Source organism: Nerophis lumbriciformis, linkage group LG03 (genome assembly GCF_033978685.3).
Source record: "Nerophis lumbriciformis linkage group LG03, RoL_Nlum_v2.1, whole genome shotgun sequence".
Classification (NCBI taxonomy): Eukaryota; Metazoa; Chordata; class Actinopteri; order Syngnathiformes; family Syngnathidae; genus Nerophis; species Nerophis lumbriciformis.
In genome coordinates this window covers 15,313,186-15,332,409 of record NC_084550.2, presented here as the reverse complement: position 1 = coordinate 15,332,409, position 19,224 = coordinate 15,313,186, and the positions used below count along the sequence as shown (strand labels likewise).

At 36.6% G+C, this 19,224-nt stretch overlaps 1 long non-coding RNA gene across 1 annotated transcript in view; it reads right to left on the bottom strand.

Moving 5' to 3' along the window:
• Positions 1–19,224, bottom strand: part of LOC140677476 (uncharacterized) — a 132,201-nt gene that overhangs the window by 6,506 nt on the left and 106,471 nt on the right. The window contains exon 3 of the long non-coding RNA XR_012049268.1: positions 15,323–15,412. This is a non-coding gene — a long non-coding RNA (uncharacterized lncRNA). The remainder of the gene's footprint in view (positions 1–15,322; positions 15,413–19,224) is intronic.

Sequence of the window (19,224 nt, the reverse complement as noted above, 5' to 3'; positions counted from 1 at the left end):
CTATGTAACTGTTTTTATATGGTTTTACTTTTTTTTTTATTCAAGAAAATGTTTTTAATTTATTTATCTTGTTTGTTTGTTTTTGGGTTTTTTTAAGTACCTTATCTTCACCATACCTGGTTGTCCAAATTAGGCATAATAATGTGTTAATTCCACGACTGTATACATCTGTATCGGTTGATATCGGTATCGGTTGATATCGGTATCTGTAATTAAAGAGATGGACAATATCGGAATATCGGATATCGGCAAAAAGCCATTATCGGACATCCATAGTTACATGTGCAGGATGTACACTGCCTTCCGCCCGATTGTAGCTGAGATAGGCTCCAGCGCCCCCCGCGACCCCGAAGGGAATAAGCGGTAGAAAATGGATGGATGGCTGGATGTCCTAAACAGCTCAATTTTTGTTTCATCTGACCACAGAACTTTCCTCTAGAAGGCCTTATCTTTGTCCATGTGATGTCAGATGAAACACAAATTTTGCTGTTTGGCCACAAAACCCAGCAATATGTTTGTAGGAGTAAAGGTTAATCATTTAATCCCAGGAACACCATCCCCACCGTTGAGCATGGTGGTGGTAGTATTATGCTCTGGGCCTGTTTTGCTGCCAATGGAACTGGTGTTTTACAGAGAGTAAATGAGACAATGAAAAAGGAGGATTACCTCAAAATTCTTCAGGACAACCTAAAATCATCAGCCCGGAGGTTGGGTCTTGGGTGCAGTTGGGTGTTCCAACAGGACAATGACACCAAACACACGTCAAAAGTGGTAAAGGAATGGCTAAATCAGGCTAGAATTAAGGTTTTAGAGTGGCTTTCCTAATGTCCTGACTTAAACGTGTGGACAATGCTGAAGAAACAAGTACATGTCAGAAAACCAACAAATTTAGCTGAACTGCACCAATTTTGTCAAGAGGAGTGGTCAAAAATTCCACCAGAAGCTTGTGGATGGCTAACAAAAGCGCCTTATTGCAGTGAAACTTGCCAAGGGACATGTAACCAAATATTAACATTGATGTATGTATACTTTTGATCCAGCAGATTTGAATACATTTTCAGTAGACCCATAATAAATTCATATAAGAACCAAACTTCATGAATGTTTTTTGTGACCAACAAGTATGTGCTCCAATCACTCTATCACAAAAAAAAAAAGAGTTGTAGAAATGATTGGAAACTCAAGACAGCCATGACATTATGTTCTTTACAAGTGTATGTAAACTTTTGACCATGACTGCATACACTGTACATATATATGCCCATCCATCCCATCCATTTTCTACCGCTTGTCCCCTTTGAGGTCGCGGGGGGTGTATAATTGTGTTTTTTTTTATAAGTATATATATTTTTCTAAATAGATTTTTTGAAAACTATGAATCGATGTAGATTGGGGATAAATAAGAATCGCGGTTCAAAGGAATACTTTTTTTGTGCACCCCTAAAAGTCAGTATAAGTCCATTCCAGACGGTTAATAATAAATAGGTTAGTGTTTTCTTCTCTGTTTGACTCATTTCACTTGATCAAACATGTTCTATCATTCCACATTACAAAATAATACAAGTATGTATCTGTGGGGGGAGGTGTAGTCAGCGCTGCCTGTAGGAGAAAAAGTCACCGCCTCTGTCCGTGGCGCTGAGGACAGAGCACCATCAGACGGGGGCGCGGCAGTGCTGACGGCGAGACACAGCTGGCAGGTGATTAGATTTCACAGGTGGTACGTGTTAATCTAATCATCTGTTGTCCTTAACAGTGAGCGGCCGGGAGCAGCAGGAGGAGGAGGATACGGACGTGGCTGAAAAGTCGCGTTCTATTAGGAGAGAGAAACTTTTGTTGACAACTGTGTCATTAAAACCTTGTTAAACCTACACGCTTGGCACCAAGGCCGTGTCTGACAGTGGGACTGCGAGGACGCAACTTCCACAGTATCATTCCTGGTGATATCGTATGGAATAAATATCGGTATCGGCTGATACACGAGGCTCCAATATTGAACAAAGTGAAAAGGTTGTATCGAGACACCCCAAGTTGGAGCAGCACTGAAGTGCTGAGTCTGCATGATTGCAAAGCCGAGTGTGCTTTTTTTTAATATCAGTCCGGCTGTTATGCCGCCGTTCTTGTTCTTCCACACCAAACTCATCCGACCGTATTGTTCAACGTGTCGCACTGAGATGATTGATTACTTGACTGACGAAGAGACGCGTCGCCGTACTGTTTCTTATCAGCGCTCTGCACGCTATTGATTATCAATCCGAGCTGACGCAGGCTGGCCCGAGTATATTGGGTGAAAGAAAAAAGAACACTTTTGCCTTTAAATGCTATCAAAAATATGGCAGAGGTCCAAACACAAACTTCCTTTTTCTTCTTTCCGCTTTGTAGCCACCGTCATTAAAATCAATAGATTTTAGGAAACTTGACCTGAAGTGCTTTGGATGACAGACAAGCAAAATCAATAGAATTCTTGCATCGATTACAGGAGCACATTTGACCTTTGACCTCGTGGCCATCCTATCTTTGCTGTCACGCAAAACCAACAGATTTCTTAACGGTAACCAACCTAAAACCTTTTTTAAGATCGAAATGACACAATAGCAATTCCTGGTACACGATCATCAATTCCGGTATTTTTGTGTGTGTTCAAATGTGTTAGAAAACCCCCCAAATTTTTCAATCTTATTTTCTTACATTTCTGAGTCTCATTTGCAAGTGCTGTCCTGTACTGTACTATACGGCAGACTTAACATGCAGTAGCAATTCCTAGACGTTAGATCACACTAGTTTTTAGGCTAGTCAGGAAGTAGTCTTTGCCATTAAGCTGACTGCGCTAGTCTTGGCTTTTGTCGAGTCCTAAAGTGTTTACACCCCAAAACCAGTAAATATAAACAGAATACAATGATTTGCAAATCATTTTCAACCTATGTTCAATTGAATAGACTGCAAAGACAAGATACTTAACGTTCGAACTGGAAACTTTGTTATTTTTTTTGCAAATATTAGCTCATTTGGAATTTGATGCCTGCAACATGTTTCAAAAAAAAGTTGAGAAATGCTCATCAAAACACTTATTTGAAACATTCCACAGGTGAACAGGCGAACAGGCTAATTGGGAACAGGTGGGTGCCATGATTGGGTATAAAAGCAGCTTCAATGAAATGCTCAGTCATTCACAAACAAGTATGGGGCGAGGGTCACCACTTTGTGAACAAATGCGTTAGTTTAAAAAAATAAAATAAAATGGCATAAAGCGTACACATATTTTTTTTAACTTCATATATTTTACTTTATATATTTTATTATATTTATATATTATTTGATTATATATATATATATATATATATATGTGTATATCTGTGTATGTGTATATATATATTATATATATATATATTTAATATTATATATGTATATATATATATATATATATAATATTATATATATATATATATATATATATATGTGTATATCTGTGTATGTGTATATATATATTATATATATATATATATTTAATATTATATATGTATATATATATAATATTATATATATATACATATATATAATATTATATATATATATAATATTACATATATATAATATTATATATATATATATATATGTATATATATATATATATATGTATATATATATATATATATATATATATATATATATATATATATATATATATATATATATATATATATATATATAATATTATAATTAATACTTGACTTATAATTAATTACGTCCGAATGAAAATACAGCATCACCGCTTGAGTCATAATTTTTGCGCTTTAAACTCCCGATTTCTTCTGTTTGTTCGAGACTGTCATTACTGCCACACGTGGTGGAAAAGTGCATTGCAAGTGAGTTTATTTATTTGGCGGCCCTGCAGTACGGTTAAGAAACACTGATCTCCATGACCTCATGGCAGGGGTCTTTATTGGTTTTGACTCACGTGGACCGAGGTCAAGGGTCAAATGAGTTCCGTGTAAGTGTTTATTGATTATGACGATTATGTCATCGTCAAAGGTCATGAACCCCGCTAGGTGGCGCTCTTAATAAACAATCTTGCACATGTAACGTGATATGTTGTTTCATGGACTCCGTTTTAGGGAAGATAGTTTTCTTCTTCTTCGCCGCAGCCGGGTGGAGGACAGGAAGTGAGCGACGGCGCCGCGTGGGCGTCGCTCATCTCCGCGCTCCGGTGATGCAGCAAAGCCCGCCGGACCCGCCCCCCCCTCTCCAAATTCACCCCACCGCTCCGCCAACCAGCGGCGTCGCCGTCCGCCGTGACGCGCCAACGCAGTCCTCCTCCGCCCCCAGCAGGTGGCGACGGCGCCTCGTCGCTATCGGGGGGCGAGGGATTTGTTTTTAAGGGCGCGTCGGGTGGGTGGGGGGCACCGGGGGGGGGGGTTGCGCCAAATGTGTAGCGAGCAACCGATGGTGGGGGGGGGGGGGGGGGGGGGGGCACGGTTGATTGGCGGCAGCAGGTGACGGCGGCGGTGCGGCGGAGGCGTGGGTGGTCGTCAAAACGGCAAATGAGGGGAAATTGTTTTGAGTCAGAGCAGATTTGGTGGAGGGAGATAAGGTGGTGACGGCGGTGGTGTGATTAGGATGATGATGCTGATGATGGCGGTGTTTAGGGGGGGTGGGTGTTTGGGAATGGGCCTCGTGTGTGTGTGTACAAATGTAGATAATGGCGGCCGGGGCAAAAAAATGGGAAAACGAGGGGGAGACAAAAGAAGTGATGGAGAGGAGCCAAAATGGAGGAAGGACGCCATGTTGGTGCTCCAGTCGGTACATGAGGAAGCTGCGAGGGGGGACAATGGCGTACGGGCGGTGGGGAACGGGGGGGGTTTAGGGGATTGGCGGGCTGGGGGGGCAGGGGGGGGGCGTCTGTTCCAGCTGATAATGACGATAGCGGGGACGCTGACTGTTATCGCTCGTGACGCCGGCTCGCGTCTTAGCGTGCGGCGTGAAGGTGGTCTCCACACAAAGGGAGGCGTGCGGGGGGTTGGGGGAGGGGGGAGGGGGGCTAAGAGGGGGCTGTCACCTGCAAACACTTGACGCCGGCGTGCATTTGCCTCCTTTAGGGGGCGACCAATTTTGTGTAATTTGCACGTTTATCAGAGCAGGTGGGGGTTGGGGGGAGGGGGGGGGCGGACACAAAGAACACACTCACATGGCGGAGGGGGTTTGGGGGGGATGCTTCGTGCTCTTCTTTTGAAGCACATTTAAAAAAAAAAAAAAAGATGAAAGGTAATCCAGCCAGTGAGTCACATGGCGGGTGAGTGCCATGTTTGAGAAACACGCCCGGGAAGCGTCACAACAGCGGCCCGTCGAGGCGGCGCCGCAAACGTACTCCGGCGTGATTGCGCCCCTAATTAAGTCCTTGTCTGACAGGGGCATCTTGGGAAATGTTTCCTGATTCCGCTTGTTTCCGCAAAACTCCTCCACGTGACTCATCCGCCGCGTGGCGTCACAGAGGAGCCCCCCCCACCCCTGGCACCCGCCAGACGCTAAGCAGGAGTTGATTGGGAGCGTTGTTGACTGAAGAGGCTCGCTGACGGCGGCGGCGGCGGTCTGACCTTGCAGGGAGGGCGGCGCCGTTTGGCTCACTTTCACTTCAGACCCTCCGGGGCGAGTGGAGGGACGGGCGGGGGGGTTTTGTTCTCGCTCGAGCCTCACCTGACGCACGTCAGCGGTTGACCCCTCCTCGCATGTTAGACACTCTGTTCCGGAAGCTTCTTAGTGACGCACGCCGCTCAGCTTAGCAAACTATCGATGTGGCGCCTTTTATACCTTGTTGACGTTTTTTTTTTTTTAAACCAAATTTAAAAGAGGTGGAGCTTGAGTCTCGTTCATTTGATATATTTTTTATTTTTTTCGGCTAGATCAGGGCTTACCGAAGTGCGGCCTGTAACTGTTACCGTTTTTCTATTAGCATGCTAATTTTACAGGTATACGCCTCAGCGTCAAATATCGGGATACTTGACGAATGATACCTACTAACATGCGAACGCTAGTGTGCTATCTTTTTTTAAGCTAATTTTGTCGGCATGGACGTCCGTCCTATTTGAGTACCTGATTAGAGATGTCCGATAATGGCTTTTTTGCCGATATCCAATACTCCGATATTGTCCAACTCTTAATTACCGATTCCGATATCAACCATAACGATATATACAGTCGTGGAATTAACACATTATTATGCCTAATTTTGTTGTGATGCCCCGCTGGATGCATTAAACAATGTAACAAGGTTTTCCAAAATAAATCAACTCAAGTTATGGAAAAAAATGCCAACATGGCACTGCCATATTTATTATTGAAGTCACAAAGTGCATTATTTTTTTTAACATGCCTCAAAACAGCAGCTTGGAATTTGGGACATGCTCTCCCTGAGAGAGCATGAGGAGGTTGAGGTGGGGGGTGTAGGGGGTAGCGGGGGGTGCATATTGTAGCGTCCCGGAAGAGTTAGTGCTGCAAGGGGTTCTGGGTATTTGTTCTGTTGTGTTTATGTTGTGTTACGGTGCGGATGTTCTCCCGAAATGTGTTTGTCATTCTTGTTTGGTGTGGGTTCACAGTGTGGCGCATATTTGTAACAGTGTTAAAGTTGTTTATACGGCCACCCTCAGTGTGACCTGTATGGCTGTTGACCAAGTATGCTTGGCATACTTGGTGTGTGAAAAGCCGTAGATATTATGCGATTGGGCCGGCACGCAAAGGCAGTGCCTTTAAGGTTTATTGGCGCTCTGTACGTCTCCCTACGTCCGTGTACACAGCGGCGTTTTAAAAAGTCATACATTTTACTTTTTGAAACCGATACCGATAATTTTCGAACCGATACCGATAATTTCCGATATTACATTTTAAAGCATTTATCTCTACACCTGATGCATGCTAAAATGCTAAATGTAGCATTTGTCATATATTTTGGTATTTCACTAATGCTAACTGTAAGCATGCTATTGTTAGCATGTTAGTAGAATACCGTTAGCATACTAGTTTTTTTTTAGCTCATATTTTTGTTACTTGATGCTATCTGGCCAGCGTGCTAACTGTTAGCATTTCAGTTCGGCTTAGGCTTGCATGCTAACATTTTCAGGTACACACCACAGAGTGATACATTTTAGTACTTAACGCATGTTACAGTTACAAATAATATTAGCATGCTAAAATGCTAAATGTGGCATTTGTCATATATTTTGGTATTTCACTAATGCTAACTGTAAGCATGCTGTTGTTAGTATGTTAGCAGAATTAATTGTGTGAGATATAACGTGCGATACAAGCAGTCCTGCAGCGTGCTTACTTGTGTGCGACATCATGTGCGATACAAGCAGTCCTGCAGCGTGTTTACTTGTTTGTGGTATTATTTGTGATACCAGCAGTGCTGCAACGTAATTAATTGTGTGAGATATAATGTGCGATACAAGCAGTCCTGCAGCGTGTTTATTTGTGTGCGACATCCTGTGCGATACAAGCAGTCCTGAAGAATGTTAACTTGTGTGCAACATCATGTGCAATACAAGTAGTCCTGTAGCATGTTTACTTGTGTGCGACATCATGTGTGATACAAGTAGTCCTGCAGCGTGTTTACCCGTGTGTGATATCATGTGCGATACAAGCAGTCCTGAAAAGTGTTTACTTGTGTGTGACATCATGTGTGATACAAGCAGTCCTGCAGCGTGTTTAACTGTGTGTGACATAATGTGCAATACAAGCAGTCCTGCAGTGTGTTTACCCGTGTGTGACATCATGTGCGATACAAGCAGTCCTGCAGCGTGTTTATTTGTGCAAAGCTAGACAGCCAGTTAACGAATCTAAACGTCCCCCAATAAGCACACAATTTATTCTATTTAAGTCAAGTCATTTACAAAAGGTAAACATACTAGGCTATTGTATATTAGGAGCTAGCAGTTACACAACAGCTAAGCACATAACTTCACAATATTACAATCCATATGTTCAAGGTACCCAGAAGCTGCCCGTCATGATTGATGGCATGGTCAGGGCTGTAGGCACCCAGACTGTGGCGATTTCTGAACTAAATTGCAAACTGGATAACTTCTCGGAGAAGATTTCTGCACTGCAATGCAAAATTATGATAAATTTGAGGGCCAGGGATGGACAAAAGGAGTAGACAAGCATGGGAAAGTATCTACTCTACTAAGTGTATGAATCTTTGGGCACTTAACGATTCCATCCGATTCCAAATCCTGGGGTGATCATTCCATTCATGATTCAACTCGATTCCTGATTCAAACATATTCACGTGGTGTATTGTTTTGTATAATAATTATCTTGAAAATTCTTACATGTTCGAACATGTCTTTCTGGTTGTATGGAGATGGCCCGCCCCTAACATTTCCCACTCCAATTCAACTTAAAGTAAGTTAATAATAAATAGGTTTTACATACCTACTAGCGTTCTCTGTTTGACTCATTTCACTTGATCAAACCTTTTCTTACATTCCACACTACGAAATAATACAAGTATGTATGAATGCAGCTGATATCACATCAGTAACGGCCAAACTGAAAAATATATTTAACAAGAAGACATAATTAACCTTTTTTTGAAGTTTTAAATCATTCGAGTTGCATATTACTTACACATACAAAGCGTATTAGAAAGTATCCAGTAACAAACGTGTCCGCGTCGTTCAACTTACTGCGTCATGAGCTTAACTTCATGAATTACTATGTTATGACCACTAGGTGTCAACATAAAACAAACAACAACAAAAAACAATTACCACTCCACTTTAACTTAAAGACAACATAAGTCTATTCCAGACGGTTAATCATAAATAGGTTAGTGTTTTTCATACCTACCTTTGTCCTCTGTTTGACTCATTTCACTTGATGAAACCTTTTCTAACATTCTACACTATGAAATAATACAATAATGTATGAATGGTGCTGATATAGTATCGCACCAAACTGAAAAATATATTTAACAAAAAGACATAGCAAACCTTTTTTGAAGTATAAAATAATTCTAGTTGCATATTACCTATATATACAAAGCGTATTGTAAAACATCCAGTAACAAATGTGTCCGCATCATTCAACCTACTGCGGCATGAGCTTAACTTCATGAATTATCATGACCACTAGGTGTCACCAAAAAACAAAACAAAACAAAAACAATTATCACTCCACTTCAACTTAAAGACAGCATGAGTCTGTTGCATATTACTTCCACATACAACGACTCCAAGGCAGAAGCGTATTAGAAAGTATCCAGTAACAAACGTGTCCGCATCATTCAACTGAGCTTAACTTCATGAGTTATTATGACCACTAGGTGTCACCGAAAAACAAAGAAAAAATCAAAAAAAACAATTACCACTCCATTTCAACTTAAAGACAGCATGAGTTTATTCCAGACGGTTAAAAATAAATAGGTTAGTGTTTTTCATACATTGTTCTGTGTTTGACTCATTTCACTTTATCAAACCTTTTTTCAGCATTGCACACTACGGATGAATATGCATGGATGAATGGTGCTGATATCGTATCAGTAACGGCCGAACTGAAAAATATATTTAACAAGAAGACATATCGAATCTTTTTTGAAGTATCAAATAATCCTAGTTGCATACTACTTACACATGCAAAGTCTCCTAGGCAGAATCGTATTGAAAGCATCCAGTAACAAACGTGTCCGCATCATTCAACCTATTGCGTCATGAGCTTAACTTCATGAATTATCATGACCACTAGGTGTCACCAAAAAAACAAACAAAAACAACAATTATCACTTCACTTTAGTTTAAAGACAGCATGAGTCTATTCCAGACGGTTAATAATAAATAGGTTAGGTCTCAATAACCACTAACAAAGTTGACAGACACTTTTTTTCCCTGAAACCTTTTCCGAATTGCCTTTTCAATACAATGTATACTTGTAGTGCACTGCAATAAAGGCAATATTGTCTGACCTTGTAACAAAAACAAGGTCAGACATATCGTGCGCATCATTCAACTGAGCTTAACTGCATGAATTATTATGACCACTAAGTGTCACCAAAAAAACGAACATTTTTTTTTTAAATACCACACCACTTCAACTTAAAGACGGCATGTATTCCAGACAGTTAATAATAAATAGGTTAGTGTTTTTCATACCTACCATTCTTCTCTGTTTGACTCATTTCACTTGATCAAACCTTTTTTTAACAAGTATGTATGAATGGTGCTGATATCGTACCTCAAGTCTACAATATATTAAATGCAGAGGTGCATTTTCAAATATGTTACAATATTTTTTTAGGCCTTGGCAGCGGTCTGACTTAACATTGATCGACAAGAATACTTTGAAGGGGCGTGTCTTTTTCTAAATGTGTCTGACTCACTGTCTGTGTCCAAACCTTGTTAAAAGCATTCCGGAGAGACGAGCGTTTATTTATAAATCCTAGACATGTTTTTTTTTGGGGGTTGCATTTATTTTTATCGCCATCATTACCGTCCTGTGCGGAATAAGTGACGCAGATGACTTGAACTTTACAATCCCCGCTGGCGACACGATGTAATCACATTCACTCCGTCACTGTCACATGACTGCCGGCGCAGCAGCCGAGTGGTCTCTCTCACATCCCTGTGTTGTGCTTTTTTTTTTTTGGGGGGGGGGGTTCATTTTTAGAAGCCTTTTTAATGTCATGAGTGCTCATTGACCGGCCACAATATTAGGTAGAGACAATGAATGATTTGTCTTGCTCATCAAAATGTTATAATTTGCAAGCGGTCCAAAGTGCTTTTTGTTCACACGCCGTGTAAACCCGATCTGGATTCGAGCGAAACCGTGTGGCAAAAAAAAAACGGAACAGAAGCGCTCGTGACCGCCTCGCTTTGATGGGCCTTGACGGGGGAGGGAATAAAATCACATTAGAGGATGAAATTTGAATAAAAATCAATACATACTTCATTGATGGTGTTGCCATGGCAACACGATGAGGGGAAAGATGGGGGGTGGGGGGGGCTAAAAGCTACCTTTACACCTGCAGCCAACGTGAAACTTGCATAAACCTTTTAAATGGAACGTCCCGGAATAAAATGAGACGCTTGTACCCCACCATCCCAACAAGAGGATCATCTTCACACACACACACACACACACACACACACACACACACACACACACACACACACACACACACACACACACACACACACACACACACACACACACGAGCTAATGGCATGAGCGAGCTTCCAGAGCGAGGAGATGGCTGATGAGACAGATTTTGGGCTTCGGGAGGCAGGGCGCCTCCTTCTCAGGCGCTGATTGTGCGCCACGGGCGACTGCAAACACAAATGGACTCGGCTCCACGTGATTGTGGTCCAGGGACATAAAAGTGGAGGGAGGCGGTCCAGTTTAGCAGCGAGAGAATTAGACACAATGTTAACAGTAATACAGCCCGGCCAACATATTCAAATATGGGTTTTTAATTCAGTTATGAATTATTTTAATTGTGCATATTAACATGTGTACCATTTTTAAAACTGCGCCAACTAAGGAAAAAGAAAGGAAGAATATGTATATATATATACATACATACAAACATATAAGTTAACGCAATAATAATAAGTTAACTATAAGTACTTTTAACGGCACTAATTTATATATATATATATATATATATATATATATATATATATATATATATATATATATATATATATAAATATATATATATATATATATATATATATATATAAATATATATATATATATATATATATATATATATATATATATATATATATATATATATATATATATATAAATAAATTAGTGCCGTTAAAAGTACTTATAGTTAACTTATTATTATTGCGTTAACTTATATGTTTGTATATATATATATATATATATATAAATATATTATTGTATATATATATATATATATACTTTATATATATATATACAGTATATATATATATTATTGTATATATATATATATATAAATTAGTGCCGACTAAGGAAGAAGAAAGGAGGAATATATATATATATATATATATATACACATCCATACATACAAACATAAGTTAACGCAATAATAATAAGTTAACTATAAGTACTTTTAACGGCACTAATTTGTATATATATATATATATATATATATATATATATATATATATATATATATATATATATATATATATATATATATATATATATATATATATAATAAGATATATAATATACATATTATATTATATATATATATAGATATATATATAAATATATATATATATATATAAATATATATATATATATAAATATATATATATATATATATATACACATATATATAAAAAGCGTATTTTTAATCGTTTGAGCTTTTTTCTCCTAATTAAGACACAAATTAAAATATAGCAATTTTATGATAAAAAAGTGTATGTTTAATCGTTTGAGCTTTTTTCTCCTAATTAAGACACAAATTAAAATATGCTTTTATATACATATACATATATATATATATATATATATATATATATATATATATATATATATATATATATATATATATATATATATATATATACATATATATATACAGTATATATATATATTAGGGCTGTCAAAGTTGACGCCATAGTAACGTGTTAACTATTAGTATATATGTGTATATATATATATATGTATATATATATATATATATATATATATATATATATATATATATATATATATATATATATATATATATATTAGGGCTGTCAAAGTTAACGCCATAATAACGTGTTAACAATTAGTGTATATATATATATATATATATATATATATATAAATATATATATATATATATATATATATATATATATATATAAATATATATATATATATATATATATATATATATATAAATATATATATATATATATATATATATATATATATATATATAAATAAATTAGTGCCGTTAAAAGTACTTATAGTTAACTTATTATTATTGCGTTAACTTATATGTTTGTATATATATATATATATATATATATATAAATATATTATTGTATATATATATATATATATACTTTATATATATATATACAGTATATATATATATTATTGTATATATATATATATAAATTAGTGCCGACTAAGGAAGAAGAAAGGAGGAATATATATATATATATATATATATACACATCCATACATACAAACATAAGTTAACGCAATAATAATAAGTTAACTATAAGTACTTTTAACGGCACTAATTTGTGTATATATATATATATATATATATATATATATATATATATATATATATATATATATATATATATATAATAAGATATATAATATACATATTATATTATATATATATAGATATATATATAAATATATATATATATATAAATATATATATATATATAAATATATATATATATATATACATACACATATATATAAAAAGCGTATTTTTAATCGTTTGAGCTTTTTTCTCCTAATTAAGACACAAATTAAAATATAGCAATTTTATGATAAAAAAGTGTATGTTTAATCGTTTGAGCTTTTTTCTCCTAATTAAGACACAAATTAAAATATGCTTTTATATACATATACATATATATATATATATATATATATATATATATATATACATATATATATACAGTATATATATATATTAGGGCTGTCAAAGTTGACGCCATAGTAACGTGTTAACTATTAGTATATATGTGTATATATATATATATATGTATATATATATATATATATATATATATATATATATATATATATATATATATATTAGGGCTGTCAAAGTTAACGCCATAATAACGTGTTAACAATTAGTGTATATATATATATATATATATATATATATATATATATATATATATTAGGGCTGTCAAAGTTAACGCCATAATAACGTGTTAACAATTAGTATATATATATATATATATATATATATACACACACATATATATATATATATATAGGCATATTTTAATGTGTGTCTTAATTAGGAGAAAAAAGCTCAAACGATTAAAAATACACCTTTTTTTATCTTAAAATTGAGAAAGATGACAAAAATTATTTTAAAACTTTGTTTATTAAAAGAAAAATGCATAAAATGATAAAATATATATATATATTTAAAAATATATATTTTTTGGTTTCTTCGGGAAGAAATGCCTAAAATGATAAAAAAAATGTTGTTTGTTGGAGGAGAAATGCCTAAACAGATTTAAAACACAAACACACACACACACATATATATACATATATATATATATATATATGTATGTATATATATATATATATATATATATATATATATATATATATATATATATATATTACTAGAAGAAAATGCCTAAATGACTCAGAATGAGTGACTTTAGAAGGTAAACACAATACTGGTATGTACATATAAGATCAGGTGGAAAAAATAATCTTGCAATAAAAAATAATAATTGAAGGCCCTGTTAGTGAACATTATCTTTTCAAAGTGCAGGTGTACCTAATGTAGTGACCTAGAGGGCCTACAGCGGTCTGACATCTTGTCACATGATTTTTTTATTGTTCTCTCGCTCCAGCCCGCCATTGGCCTGCTCCGTCACCCGGGGCAACCGCACCAAGCGCATTCCTCCATGATGCCTTTGGCTGTCGTGCCGCCGATTATGTCGACGTCGTGACAAAGCCACGCGTTTGGCGTTGTTGGGGAGACAATGTGGCTTTGTGGCCCATTACAAAGCTCTCTTTTTGGGGCGAGACGGGGGGGGGATTTGGCTTTGTCTGTTTTAGTGTGTGCGTGCGTTATAGTGTGCGTGTTACAGTGTGTGTTGTAGTGTGTGTGTGTGTTGCCTACAGGTGACTCATCGTACTGCAGATGACCACATTGTGCTGCTGCTGTTGCTGAGACTGTTTGAGCATTCGAAGCTCACATTTCTCTCAACCTCCCCCCCTCCTCTCCACATTATTTCTTGTTTTGATCATTTTTACACTGCCGTGTCACAAGCACGCACGCACACACACACACACACACACACACACACACACACACACACACACACACACACACACACACAACTAGTGCACAACTTTCAGTGCACTATGTTGTCGTGCACCCGTTTGAGGTCGCAGTGAGCTGTAATGTCACGTAGGCATCCACGGTGGTGCAGTGTCACAAAAAAGGGGGCGGTGCTAATGAAGCCAAAGGGCCAGGGGGGGGTTTAATGATGCTGAGGGTGGTGATGATGAGGCGTGCAATGACACACACGCGCACGCACACACACACAAAATGAGGTAAGGATCAATTTGTACATGCATCCCCCTCCCCCCCATCAATCATATATCCACTTACCCCATCGCGCTCACTTTTACCGCCTTCTCGTCGTCATCCTCCTCTTCCTTCTCCTCCTCCACGTCCCGTCTCGCCTCCATTGACTTTGTCCTGTCAAAACATGACCGGAAAGTTGCTTCAAAATGAAAAGGATGCAGGATGCTAATGACATGATTGTATTATACAGTCACATGTTATAATCTGTATATTTAAGTATGAAAAAACAACTACCGTATTTTACGGAAAAAAGGGCGTACTGTGGATGATGAATGGTCTATTTTTGATCTGTTTTCTTATACAATCGTGGTCAAAAGTTTACATACACTTGTGAAGGACATAACGTCATTGCTGTCTTGAGTTTCCAATCAATTCTACAACTCTTATTTTTTTGTGACATCATATGGGCAAAGACAAACAAAAATTTAACTGTTTGGCCACAATACCCAGCAATATAGAGGTGGGGCCTTTAATCCAAGGAACACCATTCCTACCATCAAGCATGGTGGTGGTAGTATTATGCTTTGGGCCTGTTTTGCTGCCAATGGAACTGGTGCTTTACAGAGAGTAAATGGGACAATGAAAAAGGAGGATTACCTCCAAATTTTTCAGGACAACCTAAAATCATCAGTCCGGAGGTTGGGTCTTGGGCGCAGTTGGGTGTTCTAATGGACAATGACCCCAAACACATGTCAAAAGTGGTAAAGGAATGGCTAAATCAGGCTAGAATGAAGGTTTTAGAATGGCCTTCCCAAAGTCATGACTTACACGTGTGGACAATGCTGAAGAAACAAGTCCATGTCAGAAAACCAATACATTTAGCTGAACTGCACCAATTTTGTCAAGAGGAATGATCAAAAATTCAACCCGAAGCTTGCCAGAAGCTTGAAGATGGCTACCAAAAGCGCCTTATTGCAGTGAAACTTGCCAAGGGACATGTAAGCAAATATTAACATTGCTGTATGTATACTTTTGACCCAGCAGATTTGGTCACATTTTCAGTAGACCCATAATAAATTCATAAAAGAAGCAAACTTCATGAATGTTTTGTGTGACCAACAAGTATGTGCTCCAATCACTCTATCACAAAAAAATAGGAGTTGTAGAAATTATTGGAAACTCAAGAAAGCCATGACATTATGTTCTTTACAAGTGTAAGTAAACTTTTGACCACGACTGTATAATGCACACCGGAATATAGGGCGCATTTAAGGAGTCATATTATTATTATTTTTGTTCTAAATGTAAAATACTTCCTTGTGGTCTACATAACATGTAATTTATATATATATTTTGGTCAAAATATTGCATAGATTGTTTTATAGATCATCTTCAAGCCGCTTTCTGACAGTCGCTTCAGGATGCGCCGTATTGTGGGCGGTCTTATTTACGTGGCTCACCTTTTGTCAGCGTCTTCTCCCTGCTATCTTTGTTGTAGCGGTGTAGCGTGCAAGGACGGGAGTAGAAAAAGTGTCAAAAGACGGAGCTAACTGTTTTAATGACATTCAGACTTTACTTCAATCAATAACGGAGCAGCATCTTCTCATCCGGAAACAACAACAACGCCGGAAATATGTCCCGTGAAAAACCGTCTGACCGGAATTCTCTAATAACTAAAGATCCTTGGGTGAATAATGTAAACTCACTATACCGGTATGTTTTAGCGCTTTCATGGCGAGTTTACTGATAGATATAAGTAAGAACTTTACACTACTTTATATTAGAAATAGCAACAGTGGAGGATGAATGTCACATAACAAGAAGATAGAGAAAAAGAAGAAGCTTATCAACTACGGTGTCGGCATGAACTACAAAGGCGGACGCGTAACATTTTTCAGGATTTATGCAGATCCTAAATACAGATCAGCGGGTACCAGAAGGTAAGAAAAGTTTCCTTTGCATAATATTGCGAAACAAAACGCCAGATAATATGTCTTACCTTATACGCTTACCATAATAATACTCGTATGTTGAAGCACAGAACAATCCACCAAGCGGTGCGGCTTCATAGCTTACCAAAGTCGTACTAAAACATTTTGATAGATTTTTGAGCGCCGTGTGTAATGTTCTATATTCTCAATGGAACATATAAAATGTTGGTGTTGTTTACTTGAGTCATGTTGCAGTCTACGCGTATCTCTTATGTGTGACTGCCATCTACTGGTCACACTTACCATTACACCATGTACCAAATAAAATTGCTTCGAGGTCGGTAAGCAAAACCAGGATTATTCCGTACATTAGGCGCACCGGGTTATAAGGCGCACTGTCAAGTTTTGAGGAAAAAAAAGGATTTGAAGTGCGCCTCATAGTCAGGAAAATACGGTAAATGTTTTATTTATTATGTACAAATATACAATATACAGTAGTTCCTTTTTTAATCTAATCATTTTAATATTTTTTATTGTTTTCATTATATATAATACACTGTATTTTTTTCTAAAACCTAAACCCTTTTACATTGAAGTATTTCTGCCATACACAATATTTTCACATATTTATTTGTGGATTATTGATTCAACTTTTGTTTGTTTACATTTCTAATTTATTAAAATGCAAAATAAACATTTTTTAGAGGAAAAATGCCTAAAAGTATTATAAAAATGTTTAAATTTGTTATTATTGTTTATTAGGGGAAAATGCCTAAAATATTAAAGAAAAAGAAACATTTGCGCATCGCTGCAGTAGTTGTGACCCCAAGATGCAGAGACAGGGTGCAGGCAAGCAATGTACTGTACAGGCCAAAAGTTTCGACACACCTTCTCCTCATTCAATGTGTTTTCTTTATTTTCATTGTAGATTGTCACTGAAGGCATCACAACTATGAATGAACACATGTGGAGTTATGCACTTAACAAAAAAAGGTGGAATAACTGAAAACATGTTTTATATTCTAGTTTCTTCAAAATAACCACCCTTTGCTCTGATTACTGTTTTGCACACTCTTGGCATTCTCTCAATGAGCTTCAAATGGTATTCACTTCACAAGTGTGCTTGAAGGTCATTGAGAGAATTCCAAGAGTGTGCAAAACAGTAATCAGAGCAAAGGGTGGCTAATTTGAAGAAACTAGAATATAAAACATGTTTTCAGTTATTTAACCTTTGTTTTGTTAAGTACATAACTCCACATGTGTTCATTCATAGTTTTGATGCCTTCAGTGACAATCTACAATGTAAATAGTCATGAAAATAAAGAAAACGCATTGAACGAGGAAAAGGTGTGTCCAAACTTTTGGCCTGTACTGTATACCAATACACACTTAAGAATAGTGCAGCAGGGAAGTGCACAGGAAGCATCAGCAAGCATGCAAAGAAAGCAATTATAAACTATAATTTGGCATATAAAGACATCTGATTGGCAACCTGGAACAGGTGTGCCCATATTGAAGATCAGACACCGGTGAGTGGAACAACAGGGAGTGGAATGAAAATAAGAGCGCTGAAAATAAAAAAATACAGAAAATAATGAAACACTAGACAAAGTCAGGCCTAACATTTCAGGTATAGTGGCATTTTTTATTATATATTTTTTTGATTAGGGGGAAAAAAAGCCTAAAATCTTTTAATATTTTATCCAAATGTTTGATAAGGGAAAGTGCCTAAAATATGTTTATCTTCTATTTAAACGTCTATTATGGGTGAGGGAAGGCCTGTGTTTTGCATTTGCCTAAATGATAATAATAAAAAAACACATATCTGTTTAGTAGGGGGTAAATGGCTAAAATGAACATATGATATTTTCTAAAGGAAAAATTCTAAAATGCTAAAATGCTAAAAAAAAAAAAAAAAAGTTTATTATGGTAAAATGCCTTACATTATGAAAACATTATATATATATATATATATATATATATATATATACGTTATTTTTATTGAAAAAATAAAAAGCCTAAAACGAAAAAAAAGAGAAAAAAAAAAGAGTCATC